Raw genomic sequence first — 14639 nt, forward strand, 5'->3', positions numbered from 1 at the left:
GGTACTTGCTAATAAATTTCCCCATCAGCGCATACTTGTTTTAGGAAATGTGGGCCCCACAGTCCCTACTGAGTGGGCAAGAGGCACTCTGACCCTGGGTCTCATTGATTGGATGAGGGCAATTACCTGACCTAAGTGGGACCAGTTGTAATTTCTGTCAAAAATAATCCGGGATCCCTGGGTGGCGCAGCGGTTTGGCACCTGCCTTTGGCCCAGGGCGCGATCCTGGAGACCCGGGATCGAATCCCACGTCAGGCTCCCGGTGCATGGAGCCTGCTTCTCCCTCTGCCTGTGTCTCTGCCTCTCTCTCTCTCTCTCTGTGTGTGTGACTATCATAAATAAAAAATAAAAATAAAAAAAAATAATCCAAGAACTCAAAAACTCTTGTCAATTTCTCTCGGGCATTTGACCCAATACAGATGCAATACCAAGGTGGGAGTAACTGTGTTAGTCTTATAAGCAAATGGAGCAGAGGAAGTCTACCTGCAGAAAGGGAATTATGAAACAAACACACACAGAGGTATCTTAGCAGAGAGACCTCACAGCCTATAAGACAGAAGTAGGGAAAGAGACTGCCTTGATTTCTGCTGTTTTCTTTATTCTGCTTCCAAACTGACTGACAGCTAATTTATTCCTTTTGATTCTAAAAAGATGTCCTTGCATACCTATGTGAGACATTTTAATTATAGTGACCTAAGTGGTATCTAAGAGCAATTATCTTTCAATAAAGAATAAATACACTTTACCATCTCTAATTCTATAATTCTTTGTATACAACCCATATTTAGAAATAATGTTAAATCAAACGCTCATGAGGATCTTATGATAAAGATATTTTTATAATCACCATTTTATAAATGAGAAAATTGAGTAACAAGAAGTAACTTGTCCAATGTCATTCAGTTAGGAATCAAACACAGACTGTGTGGCTCCAGGATTCATACTATTAACAACTACATAATTTACAGCATATCAATTGTTTTTCTATGATCCAAATAATAATATTTTAGAGGAGGCTTATAGTAATTCATAACTTATTTAGACATTGCACTAGATAAATTTAAAAATATATCCATTAGAACAAGCCAAGAAAACTGTATTTGGAATTATGAATTTTACATGTAGATTAAAGTCATAAAACCTTTAACCTTCCTTTATAGAATGCCTCATTGACCACCCTTTCTCAGAAGAGTTACAAAGAAGATTGATATATGATAAAATCATTATGAAAATTAGGGGATTTATTTTAATTTTCCAATGAATAAGCAAACATGAACTAGAGAGTAATAAGACCAAATATTTATTAAGCACTCAAGAGAGTTTGAGTATAGTTCTTGCATGGCTGAGAATGTCTTTCCAGGTGAAAATAATTTCTATATAGTCTTCCTTCCTTTATAACATATATTTACTTAACATGAGATATATGAAGCTAAGACTAAGAGTGTTGTGTGATTGAACTGACATTTTAAAGGTTTGGGATTTTTGTTTTGTGTTTTTGTTTTTATTAAAATCAATATTATCTTAAGATTAAACCAAATATAAACTCTAAAAGTAAGTTTTAAAATGTTAATAACCAAGAACATAACAATAATAAGATATGCTGTCTTTTGGATCATTAAGAATTAGACAATAATAATCTGCTGTGTATACTCGGAGCACAATTCTGTGAGGCCAGGAAAAATAAAGGGCAAAATCTCTGCAACTAAGAGCATACAATCTGGCTTGGAACATGAAAGGGGCCCACATGACACAACTGCACAGTGACAAATGAGGGTAAGTTTTGTTATTTATTTATGTCCCCTAACCCATTAAAAAGAGAAAGAGAGAGAGATATGGTCAACCTTAAATAAAAGCATGTAATCCAGTCATACATTATGGGGTACAAAAATAAAAGTTTAACAGAGAAAGGAAAAAGTATTGATGAGACAGTCAAAGAAGGTAGCCTGTAGAAGAAAAATAAGTCCTTATCTTATCCTTACAAGATGAGAAGTATTTCAATAAGCAGAAAGAAAGGAAGAGTCCACATTTAATTCCAGAGAAGCAGCATAAACATCAGTTTAGAGACAGGCAGCATTATATTGTGATTATCTTCCCAGTATCCATTCTTTGCTACTATATGGGTTAGAGCAAAATGGCCCCAGCTCCAGCAAAGAACTGGGCCACAGGCAATCAGGATAAATCCATCCTTCTTTCCATAGTCACTGGTCCAAATTTCCAGGTGTAAGTCAATCAGTAAATGGTGCCCATTGGTTTCCATGGCTCAAGGGAGGACTCTTAATTTTGTTGTGGGAAGGGATGCATTCTCTCACATTGGTCATAATGAAGCTTGGGTCTCTGGTTATTATGGGTATTCTTGAGTATTAAAACATGAAAAGTATGATTCTTCATAATGATGAGAAACAGAGATGTTTTCTACTGAAGAAATATTGTCAGCATGTAATACAGTGATTTGCCATTCTATTCACATCCTTAAAATATGACATCTATAAAGAGAACATACATCAATATGTTGATAACATATATCAACTATGAAGAAAATACAGAGGGGATCTGCAAAACATTTCTACTGTGTATAATATTGTCCAATCTACTTGACTTCAATGATTATCACTTCATTAATAGTGAAACATATTTTTTTATCTATCTCAAATAAATATTTTGAGAGTCAGGATTTATAAAAGGAGTATGTTGCAATGCACAAGTTTTAGGAAGAATATAAGCATAATTGCACTAAAATGAAAATCACTGCTAAGACAGTTAATGTCCAAATGTATATTTTTATTCAATAAATAAGTTTTGTTAATGTGTGCTAGATCCTAGGACACCCGGACAACCAGTCATATACCTTAGTTATTCAGTCAATTTCTCTGATTTTCTTTTCCTACATAGTTGAAACATTTGGAATAGCATAACATAGACAAAATAAAAATAAAAGAGTAACTTTATGTAACTCCTATTTCCAATAAGGAAAAGTGTAATGCAATGAATCTACATTTCTTTGAAGTCAGTTACAATATTATTTCAAACAGCTAAATTTCTTATTTTTCCTCTTGATATCTAAAATTCTTTCATTTATTTCAGTCAGTCATTTTTAACTGGAATTTGGGTCACTTAACTGTCCTCTTTCTCCTCATCCTAGTTTCATCTAATCTCTTAACTTTCATCATTTCACTTCTAGACAGTACAATATATAAATACACAAAATCAATACTCAATTTGATAGCTATAGTACTAATTTTAACAAACTTTATCTCAATAAAACCTTATTCCAAATGTGAACTGTATTTAAATGCCCTCTATTACTTAGTGTCTAAAGTTCTTTGAATTTCACCATACCTCTTTCTCTTCACACTGTCAATGATAGCTTGTCTATTTTTCTTTATTATTACTATTATTTTAGATTAGATTTTATTTATTTACTCATGAGAGACACACACACAGAGAGAGAGAGAGAGAGAGAGAGAGAGAGAGAGGCAGAGACACAAGCAGAGGGAGAAGCAGGCTCCATGCAGGGAGCCCGATACAGGACTCAATCCTGGGTCTCCAGTATCACGCCCTGGACTGACGGCAGCGCCAAACCGCTGAGCTACCCGGGCTACCCCTTTTTTCTTATTTTTGATTGGGAAATGTATGCCACTGAATAAGCAGCAAAATTTGATTTTTTTCACCTCACTTACATTTTTCAAAATGTGTTTAATGTATGGAAATAACTTCATACCTACTGAAAAGAATACCAACTAACCCTTATAGACCAAAAATTCTGGCTTATTAGACTTCTATAATATACTTAGTTTTTGAACAAATTTTAAAAGAAAATTTTACAAGTCAATAATTTTTTATCTATAAAAATAGTTTTCTAAACTCCTAAAATAATCCATTTCACAAAAACATTAAAACTTTATGAGAAACATAAATTCCACCTTTTTAGAAAGGTATTTGTATAATTTTTTTGCTGAAATCTTCAAAATATCACCCAATAGCTTGTTAATAAAACCAAATCAAGTTTATTTGGACTCATTGCATTGAGGAAGAGCACCCTTTGACAGTCTTACCCGTGTCTCAGAAGAATAATGTCAGAAATGAGATATTTATAAGACTGAAGTTTGAGCTCAAGTGATTAAAGGTGCTCTTTCCCCTTTTTGAACTCGGCCATAGTAACTTCTTGCAAGATACATCCATGAAGGCAAAAGAAACAAAAGCAAAAATGAACTATTGGGACTTCATCAAGATAAGAAGCTTTTGCACAGCAAAGGATACAGTCAACAAAACTCAAAGACAACCTACAGAATGGGAGAAGATATTTGCAAATGACATATCAGATAAAGGGCTAGTTTCCAAGATCTATAAAGAACTTATTAAACTCAACACCAAAGAAACAAACAATCCAATCATGAAATGGGCAAAAGACATGAACAGAAATCTCACAGAAGAAGACATAGACATGGCCAACATGCACATGAGAAAATGCTCTGCATCACTTGCCATCAGGGAAATACAAATCAAAACCACAATGAGATACCACCTCACACCAGTGAGAATGGGAAAAATTAACAAGGCAGGAAACAACAAATGTTGGAGAGGATGCGGAGAAAAGGGAACCCTCTTACACTGTTGGTGGGAATGTGAACTGGTGCAGCCACTGTGGAAAACTGTGTGGAGGTTCCTCAAACAGTTAAAAATATACCTGCGCTACGACCCAGCAATTGCACTGTTGGGGATTTACCCCAAAGATACAAATGCAATGAAACGCTGGGACACCTGCACCCCGATGTTTCTAGCAGCAATGGCCACGATAGCCAAACTGTGGAAGGAGCCTCGGTGTCCAACGAAAGATGAATGGATAAAGAAGATGTGGTTTATGTATACAATGGAATATTACTCAGCTATTAGAAATGACAAATACCCACCATTTGCTTCAACGTGGATGGAACTGGAGGGTATTATGCTGAGTGAAGTAAGTCAGTCGGAGAAGGACAAACATTATATGTTCTCATTCATTTGGGGAATATAAATAATAGTGAAAGGGAAAATAAGGGAAGGGAGAAGAAATGTGTGGGAAATATCAGAAAGGGAGACAGAACATAAAGACTGCTAACTCTGGGAAACGAACTAGGGGTGGTAGAAGGGGAGGAGGGCGGGGGGTGGGAGTGAATGGGTGACGGGCACTGGGTGTTATTCTGTATGTTAGTAAATTGAACACCAATAAAAAAAAAATAAATAAATAAATAAAGGTGCTCTTTCTAGGTAGGGAACTGATCATGATTCAATAAAAAAATTTGTGTTTATAACAGTATAGGATTGGTAGACATAGCAAAGCAGGTGTCTTGAAGCAAGTCTTAGAAAGTAAATTCCTGTTTAATAAGTAAGCAGAATGCCCAGGTGAGATTTTTTTGTCTGCAATAAATTGATCTGTAGGAAATGCCTAAAACAAAAGTTACTTATGGGTTTATGGCTTTATTTCTCCCAGGCAAAATTCTCATGGAACAAGCAACTAAAACCGGTTGATATAATTAGTCTAAAATCTTTTTGAAGTCCTTTTGAAACAGATGGTCTTATTACTGGGCCTTCCCTTTTGACCATTCTTTAATTCTTTCGCCTGAGTATAGGTGGTTATCATAAGGGGAAATGATTAAATAGATGTCTGTAGAGTCATCATTACATAACAGAGTTCTGTTGGTGGTCATTTCAACCAATACATATATCAGGTTTTCTTGTTCTTTTCTCATTTGATGGAACAGTGCCTATGAAAGGCATTTAGAATTCTAGAGGTTGGGGCAGCCTGGGTGGCTTGGCGGTTTAGCACCACCTTTAGCCCAGGGCCTGATCCTGGAGACCCGGGATTGAGTCCCACATAGGGTTCCCTGCATGGAGGCTGCTTCTCCCTCTGCCTGTGTCTCTGCCTCTCTCTCTCTCTCTCTCTCTCTGTGTCTCATGAATAAACAAATAAAATTTTTTTTTAAAAAAAAGAAAACACTAAGGGAGAAAAAATATAAAAAAATAAAAAAATAAAATTCTAGAGGTTACATATTTGAGCATTATAACAGTCAAACACTAAGAATACTATGATAAGATTATATAGTCCACACCTAAGCCAAAAACCAAGGGTCGTCTAATTAATTCAGGAGAACAGACTGCATCCACAATGAAGCCTACAGACTAGATATGGGCACATTGCCTAAATTACCTAATCTCATAATTTCCTTTATTTGTTTCCTGGACCCTCTTAGTACTAATAAATAGAAATATCTATTGGATTATAAAAACCATATTCTTTTCCTAAAGTGGTACATATAATACTTCTGAAGTCCAGTTCAGTTATGTATTGTCTTCTTACTTTGTGAACAGAGAAGGAGTTCTATGGATTTCTGACATTATCTAACTCCCTTTTAAATCTCTGAACCATACCATGTGTCTAGTAAGGAGTGATATAAAGAGGCTTAGGACAGAAAAGAAACTTCATAATTTCCCTTAAAGAGTTAAATTTTCAGATCTCCACAGAGATCTGGGCTTTTCTCCTTGACAAGCTACGTAATAATCTCTTTCTCTGAGTGTAAAATAGTAGACCCAAATGTAGATCAAGTGATATCAGAGACTACTGAATACTCTGAAACAGGCATCAATTTACTAAGATAACAGATACCTGTCCAGTTTATTGATAGTAGTCAGTAGGCTTCTGTATTGCAAATTTGATATCTATGGTAGGGGACATCTCAATGACAAGTTTTCAGGCAAAATACCCCTATGTGGATGCCTTGCCTTATTGTATAGTTTTGCACTATTCAGGGGTAGTTAGGTTGGGAGAATACATAGTAACAATGCCATGAAATAGATGAAATGTTATACCGTATAGGGGAACCCAAAAACTTCCTACATAGTAAACCTTGTTTGTAAGGTCTGTAACATGAGATAGGTATTTAATAAATTCCACAGGTTCACTTGCTGAGTCTTAACTCTGTGAAAGTTCAGTTATATAGAGATGGTCTCCTATGAGTGATGTCTGGGTGTTACAGAAACTTCTCTTCCTAACCTCCTAGGTATGACATAAAACTCCTATGAGTGATGTCTGGGTGTTACAGAAACTTCTCTTCCTATCCTCCTATCTTCCTATCCTTCCTATCCTTCCTATCCTTCCTATCCTTCCTAAACCTTCCTATGACATAAAAGAGGTTTTAGTTTTCTGCCTGATGTGCTGTTTTCCACAGAATAAATAAATAAATAGCAACCAAAACAAAAACCATACATTAATAATTGAGACAATGACTGACAAAATCAAATGTTTTATTATAAATGATTAGAACTAAAAGGAGTTAGTTAACACTCAGAAAAATGGTTGCAAGCACAGCAGTTGGTTCAATTTTATGTTTAACCCAAATCTAAATCATGAACAAATTGCATCCAGGTGTTGGCCTTATTCTTAGGAGAGAATAAGAATACAGAAAGTGGAGTGATGGTGGCACATTCAGTTGAGAGCCAATTCTTGGTTTTGATTCAGGTCATGATCTCAGGGTGTTGTGACTGAGCCCCACATGGGGCTCCATACTCAATGTGGAGTCTGCTTAAGACTCTCCACCCCTCCCCGTGCTTTCGCTTTCTCTCTCTAAATAAATAAATACATATTTAAAAAAAAAAGGAATACAGAAAGCACACAGTTGAAAGAATTACAATTTGCTTCTAAGCTCCAGACTTTCCAAAATTTTTTAACAGTCCCAATAAAAGTAGTACCTTTATCACTGGAGATTTGGAAACATAAAATCAAGAGATGTGTTTTTGCTATTGTCAGAACAACAGCTTCCCAGAAAGGAAGTGCTTTGATCTACTCTAAGAATAAGTAAACAATGACCAGGATGACATATTCAAAACCCAAATGATGAAGGATGTTAAGTAGACTTATTGTGATAGCCATTTCAAAATATATACAAATATTGAATCATTATGTTGTACATTTGAAACTAATGTAATGTTATGTTTCAATTACATCTCAATTTTAAAAAATAGAAGTAATTAATTATATGAACTCCTTTAAAAATGTTCACAGGGACTTTGAGGCGTGGACTATTGTCCATGTCCCTTCTATATAGCCATGTACCAGAGATATCCTTAGCAATCTTAGTAAAAATATCCCCACCAATGTTGAGTGACTATAGTGGTCAATTTGTCTTTATTGTGGTGAGTAGTTTCAAGTGAAATTTTGGCAAGATTCTAGTTAAGATCCTCTAGTGTCACCAAGTGTCTACTCTGGAGTGTCAGAGATAATCTTATTGCAATTTAAAACTGCAATTTCTCCTGGAGTCAATCAGTGGCATCCTATAATAGCTACCTTCAGTCTCTCAAAAGAGTTGGCTTCTAGGACTATTATCAGGGCCAGGAACTTAGTAAGGCCTACCTGCTATATTCATTATCTAGGCATTTCCTTTGGCTTTCATGCTGTTTTTGCATAGCTTCAACATTTATGATAGCCATCCCTTTAGGAAGTACAAGAGCATTTAGGAGTCATTTAATCTGTTACCAATTTTAACTGGGTTAATGGCAGGGGTTAAAAACATTCATTGTTACCAATTCATACTCATTAGGATGGCTAGTATCAAAAATATGAAAAATAACAAAGGTTAGTGGGGATGTGAAGAAATTAGAACAGTGGTGCTTTGCTGGTAGGAATCTAAAATGATGCAGTCACTGTAGAAAATAGTTTATGTTGTATTAATATGTTATATGATGCTAACTGAGATAAACCAGATACACAAGGAAAAATATTATATGATTTCACTTATATAAGGTACCTAAAAATTCATAGAGACAGAAAATAGAATAGAGATTACTAGGGCTAGTGGGAGATGACAATGAGGAGTTACAGTTTCATGATATGCCCCCAAATGGTACATTTAAAAGTGGTTAAAGTGGTAAATTTTTTGATATATGCATAGAATGTTTGTGTCTCCCCCAGATTTGAAGGCTGAAATCTTAACCTCTAATGTGATGGTATTATAAGGCGGAGGCTTTAAAAACAGTTTAGTGCTCTTACAAAAAAGACATCATAGAGTTCTTTGCCTCTGCCTTGTGAATACATAATGAGAAGATGGAAGTCTATAAACCAAGAAGCAGGTCCTCATTCGACACTGAGTCTACTAGCACCTCAACCTGAGACTTCCCAGACCCTAGAACTGTGAGAAATAAATGTTATTTGAGCCACCCAGCCTATGGTATTTTTTATAGTTTACCAAATGGACTAAGATTGAGTGTGTGTGCATGTGTGCGTAGTATAACCGTAATTTATAAAAATCCTCTTTTTCTAAAGGATTTAAAAATCATGAATTACTCCAATGGCCTACTTGATATGAGTATCTATGTTAACTCTTATCTCTTGCTAATTTGAAAGCTCTGGCAAGTACACAAAATTCTACCATCTGAACGAAATTTACTTCTGATAACAGGTTAATTTTTTTTTTAAGATTTTATTTATTTACTTGAGAGAAACAGAGAGAGAGAAAGAGAGAGCACACACCAGCAGGGGGAGGGGCAGAGGGAGAAGGACAAGTAGATTCCTCACTGAGCATGGAGCCTGATGCAGGGCTCAATCCCAGCACCCTTAGATCATGATATGAGCAGAAGACAGACTTTAACCAACTGAGCCATCCTGGTGCTCCATGATAACAAGTTATCTTCTAAGAGTTAATTGAAATATGTCATGGCATGTCTTGCCTAAAATTTTCCAGTTTCAGAATTAAGATGACCTATTGATAAATGATACTAAATCAGGATTTTCTAGGGATGTTTATAATAAGTCTGTTAGTAACTAAAAATAGGAGTCAGTCTTCAAGTTCACATCATCTTGAGAACATAACAAAAATTGGTCTACATGTCAGATAAGAAAAATTAAGAATCCTGAAAGTTCTAATTAAAAACCTGTGGAAAAAAAAATAAAATAAAAAAAAATAAAAACCTGTGGAAAATAAGAGAGTGCCACAGTAAATCCCCAAGGCAGAACTGCCCAGTGAATTGCTGAACCTCCCGGTGGTGAAGGGAGAGGGGGCCACTACCAGATATTGACTATGTTGATCTAAAGGGGCACAAAAGAAAGCAAAATATGTGATTATAATGTTAGTACTGAAGATAACATAGTATTGAGAATTGGTACCTCAGAGAAGCATAGTATAAGTATGACTCATTTATTTGGGCTTAAGGTCCTGAACAAATCTATGTTCTCAATCACAGGTTTTTTTTATTAGGAGAATTGGAGTGTCACAGGGACTAGTATAAGGTATGACTAATCTTCTTTGCCTATTTGGCTTTTGATTATTACATTGACTTGAGTTATTTCTTAGCTTCTAGTTTTTGATGATATTATGAAAATTTAGATCAATCTGAACCTCAATGAGTTCATCCCCCAGCTTTTTGCCAATATCATAGAATTTTTTGTCTACAAAGAACTTATTACCATGTAGTAATCTTCTACCTGGGCTTGATTTAAACAAAAACAAAACAAAACAAAACAAACCCAGAGAATCAAAGTTCAGTTTATCTAGGAAGCTGTGATCTGATTATCAATAAGAGATCTGAAGAAAAATATTATTTGAAGAGCTTTTAATTTATCAATTCCATGGCTTCTCTAAATCCTTCTGGTTTCCTGTGTAATTCAGAGTATTCTCAAGCAACCCTTATGGTCTTCCTCATCTTCCTTTTTCATGCAATTTTTGTACATAGAATTCCTCTTACGATATGAACCAACTAATATTGATCTTGGAGCCTGAATTTTATGTTCTAAGAACTATCTTAAATTCCTCTGTAAATGTCTACTTATCTTATCTAAGCTTCTGAAAATCTTTGGCAATGGCTTTCAGCTTAGACCAGTCTTGATATGACTTGGAGCTTAAAATTGACCATAAAATAAAAAGCTTACCTTTTTTTAAAGGAGCTTTAACTTTACAAGACAGTTGAATTTCATGGGTTTCTGGATACCTAGAAGAAACAAAAGAGGAGTAGAGACAATGTAATAAGGGTCAAAAGATAAACAAAGGAATAATAAAATAAAAGCCATTAGGTTTAAGTTGTTATTGGGAATATATTTTTTTAAAAAGATAGTTATGGGAATCCCTGGGTGGCTCAGCGGTTTAGCGCCTGCCTTTGGCCCAGGGCCTGATCCTACAGTCTTGGGATTGAGTCCCGCGACGGACTCCCGGCATGGAGCCTGCTTCTCCCTCTGCCTGTGTCTGCCTCTCTCTCTCTCTCTATGTCTATCATGAATAAATAAATAAATCTTTAAAAAAAAAAAGTTACACGTTTTTCATATTTTTGTCTCATGCAAAGAAATCTTTTTAAAAAGCAAATTGGAGGGCCGCCTGGGTGGCTCAGCGGTTTAGCGCCGCTGTCAGCCCAGGGCGTGATCCTAGAGACCTGGGCTCGAGTCCCACATCCGGCTCCCTGCGTGGAGCCTGCTTCTCCTTCTGCCTGTGTCTCTGCCTCTGTGTGTGTGTGTGTGTGTGTGTGTGTGTCTCTCTCATGAATAAATAAAGTCTTAAAAAAACAAAACAAATTGGAATTTCTTTTAGAAGCTTCCTCATAACAATAAAATCAATGCAAAAGTTGGATATCTGAGATTTTGCTCCCCTTCATTACAGCATATGTCTCAAATGAACAATTTCATGTCAAAGTTCCTCAAGGTAAGACTATAACCTAAATTATACTTGGTGAAATTATGAAGGATAGTCACTTGAATTAAAGTGTAAAGACATGTTAGAGACAGGAGATCTGACCAATTAAAGTATAGACATGTTAGAGACAGAAGATCTAAGTACATAGATTTAATTTTACAGGAGATGAACCTTTGAAAGGCTAGCAACAATCCATCTAAAGCATGTGAGGCACCTTGTGTCTTGGGTCCTCAAATGATTGGCATGCACCTGCCATATCACACAACCTCTCCGTCAGAGTCAGTCAAGTACACAGACCTGAAAATCTGTGACAGCAGACAGAAGTTCTAGAGAAAAGATATCGTCCATAATCACATTCTCAAGGGAAAAATAAATCAAGAGTTGCCTTAGTCTTATAAGATTCTCACTGATAAGTAACATAAGGTAAGATTTATCTAAAGGAAACTAGCCTGAGTGATTATTTCTGCAGTCCTTAGTCCCTGGGGAGAGCTTGAGAAATAGGTTTATTGGAGCCTATGCTCTTTCTCTTTCCTCTTATGACACAAACTCTCTCTATGCCTCTCTCTTTCTACATGTATGTCTCTGTCTCTGTCTCTCTGTCTCTGTCTCTCTCACACACATACACAAAGACTAAGACAAAGACAAATAGAGTTGTTAGCAAGAAAGCAGATTTTCAGTAAGGATGAAAGCTTTCAAATCTTATCAGATAATAAAGATATCCATTAAAAAATTCTGTTTCCTGAAAGAGAATATAAATTTGACATTTCTTATGACATGAAAAATAATTGGCAAGATTTACCTTTTTCCCTGTCATAGCCAGAGACCACTGAGCTCAAGAAACATCAATAGAGTACTGTTTCTGGGTTTGAGGGTCTTAGCCATGGTGGTAAGATGGTGTTTCAGTTGAATCTCAGTGAAACCTCCAAAATCTATCTTACCCAATATGGTAGACTCTAGCCACACGTGGATATTTAAATTTAAGTTTAAAGTAATTGATATTAAATAGAATAAAAATTAGTTCCTTAGTCATGCTTAGCCACATTTCAAGTGCACTTGTGGCTAGTGACTACTATACTGGATATTTCTATCATTGCATGAAGTTCTACAAAACATCACTTTTCCAGATTGTTGAATTTACTAAAGTATCACCAAGTGACTTGATAATTAAGGAAAAATAAGTTTATTTGAATTTATACAATAGGGTGAATGCCCCCTTCACAGAATCTTAGAAGTGTGTCAGAAAAGAGAATTTGAAAGTGGCTCAGATCAAGTGGTTTTAAGCAAGGTTTTTGAGGTAGGAAATAGGTTAGGATTGAACAAAGTTTGTGATATAACAGTTTCAAGTTGGTAAATGCAGCAAAATGAGGGTCTTCAAATGAATCTTGATAAGTAAATTCTTATTTAATAAATAAACAGTTCCCCCAGGCAAGCAGACTATTGTCTCTGATAAAATTGATCTATAGGAATATCCTGCAATAAACACTCAAATTATTTCTGTTTCATAGTCTTACCTTTGCCAGGCAAGGTAAGCTGCAACAAGGTCAATTAAGTCATGTTCACACAGTTCTCATGGTGTTAAAACACAAAGAGATATTTTTAACATTATATCAAATAGGATTTTTTCTTTCTATAAAATAAAAATAAAATAAAAAATTTAAAATATTAAAAATGTACCCCAACACATTATTTGCATTTAATGTGTAAAGTTTAATTCCATAAAAGCACCAGAAAAAAAATCTGTAATAAACTTTAAAATAATTACATGAGAGACAACTAATTCTGGGAAACAAACAAGGGGTAGTGGAAAGGGAGGTGGGTGGGAGGTTCGGGTGACTAGGTGATGGACACTGAGGGGGGCACTTGGTGGGATGAGCACTGGGTTTTATGCTATATGTTGGCAAATTGAACTCCAATAAAAAATTAATTTAAAAAATTACAAAAAGCTTACTTAAGCCTTCTACAGGAGTAGGCAATCTGAACTCTTTAGACTAATTCTGATGGGTCACAATTAAGGAAGATTTACATAAATGGAAATTATGTTTAAGGAAATTCCAACCAATTCAATTTTCCATCACTTAGGAAAACTAAAAGAAGATTTCAACAAACTAGCATTTGTCTCTAACTAGGATGCAGTCTGCAGGCAAAAGTCAGCTTTTTAAAGAGTTTTAAAATAGTATTCCCTAAGATCAAGTCTCCACAGGCCAACAAATTAATTCCAATAAAAATTGAGGAAAAGATTTTTAAAATAATACAAAATGACCCTAATGAGAAAATTTTATATTAAAAATAAATAGGTCAAAGCAAAAGAAGAAAGCGGAAAAAGCAGGGAGTCAGACCATCTCACCCCTGGGACAGATGTTCCAGAAGTACAAGAAGACCATCATCTGTTGTCATGAGAATTTTTTTTTGCCATATTTATTGAAGGTTATAGAATGAAGTAAAAATGAAGAGAAAATTCTAAATGTGGCACCTGGAAGACAAGATTTGACTACTATACAACAGACTGAGGACACAGAACAGAAAGTAAGAGGAGTAATAACATATCATTTACAATTAAAAAGAAATATTTTGTTTTACAATCATATAATGTCCTTGAAATTAGTTCATATTTAGAGCGAGGGGAAAAGGGAGAGGAATTTTCTTTGGCTGGAGATATAAGTGTATTTAAAGGAAAGTCTGTTTTAAAAAGGGGTGGTGGTGGTGGTGATTAAATGGAAATAAAAACCAGATATGCATTTAAGCCATGTCTCAGCTATGGAGGATGTGGCCAATGCAGTTACATGAGGATGAAGTCACAGAACCAATATATACAGCCTAAAGTTTGTAAATAAATATCCTAAGTTGGTTTGTGTTATGCTCTTCTTTACCCAGAGACCCAGATCAATAATTTTAGAATGGGTCTCAGTGATACCAGCAATCACTAAATAAAAGTAGAGCAGGCTCTACTCTTCTGTAGGAAGAGTCATTATTTAAGTGACAGGAATCATTCAATCC

The 14639-nt window shown here is 35.4% G+C and overlaps 1 protein-coding gene across 5 annotated transcripts in view; it reads right to left on the minus strand.

The window, feature by feature from the left end:
• The window catches only part of GRIK2 (glutamate ionotropic receptor kainate type subunit 2), a 1064497-nt gene that overhangs the window by 995736 nt on the left and 54122 nt on the right, over nt 1–14639 (minus strand). For 4 of the 5 annotated variants that reach the window (XM_077902956.1, XM_077902954.1, XM_077902958.1 and 1 more), the window contains one exon: nt 10895–10953. The gene's annotated coding sequence lies outside the window, so the exon portion shown is untranslated. Of the gene's footprint in view, nt 1–10894; nt 10954–13156; nt 13273–14639 lie in introns of all 5 variants that reach the window. The other variant, XM_077902955.1, reaches the window with a different exon arrangement.

The sequence above is a fragment of the Canis aureus genome, chromosome 7 (assembly GCF_053574225.1).
Source record: "Canis aureus isolate CA01 chromosome 7, VMU_Caureus_v.1.0, whole genome shotgun sequence".
Taxonomy (NCBI): domain Eukaryota; kingdom Metazoa; phylum Chordata; class Mammalia; order Carnivora; family Canidae; genus Canis; species Canis aureus.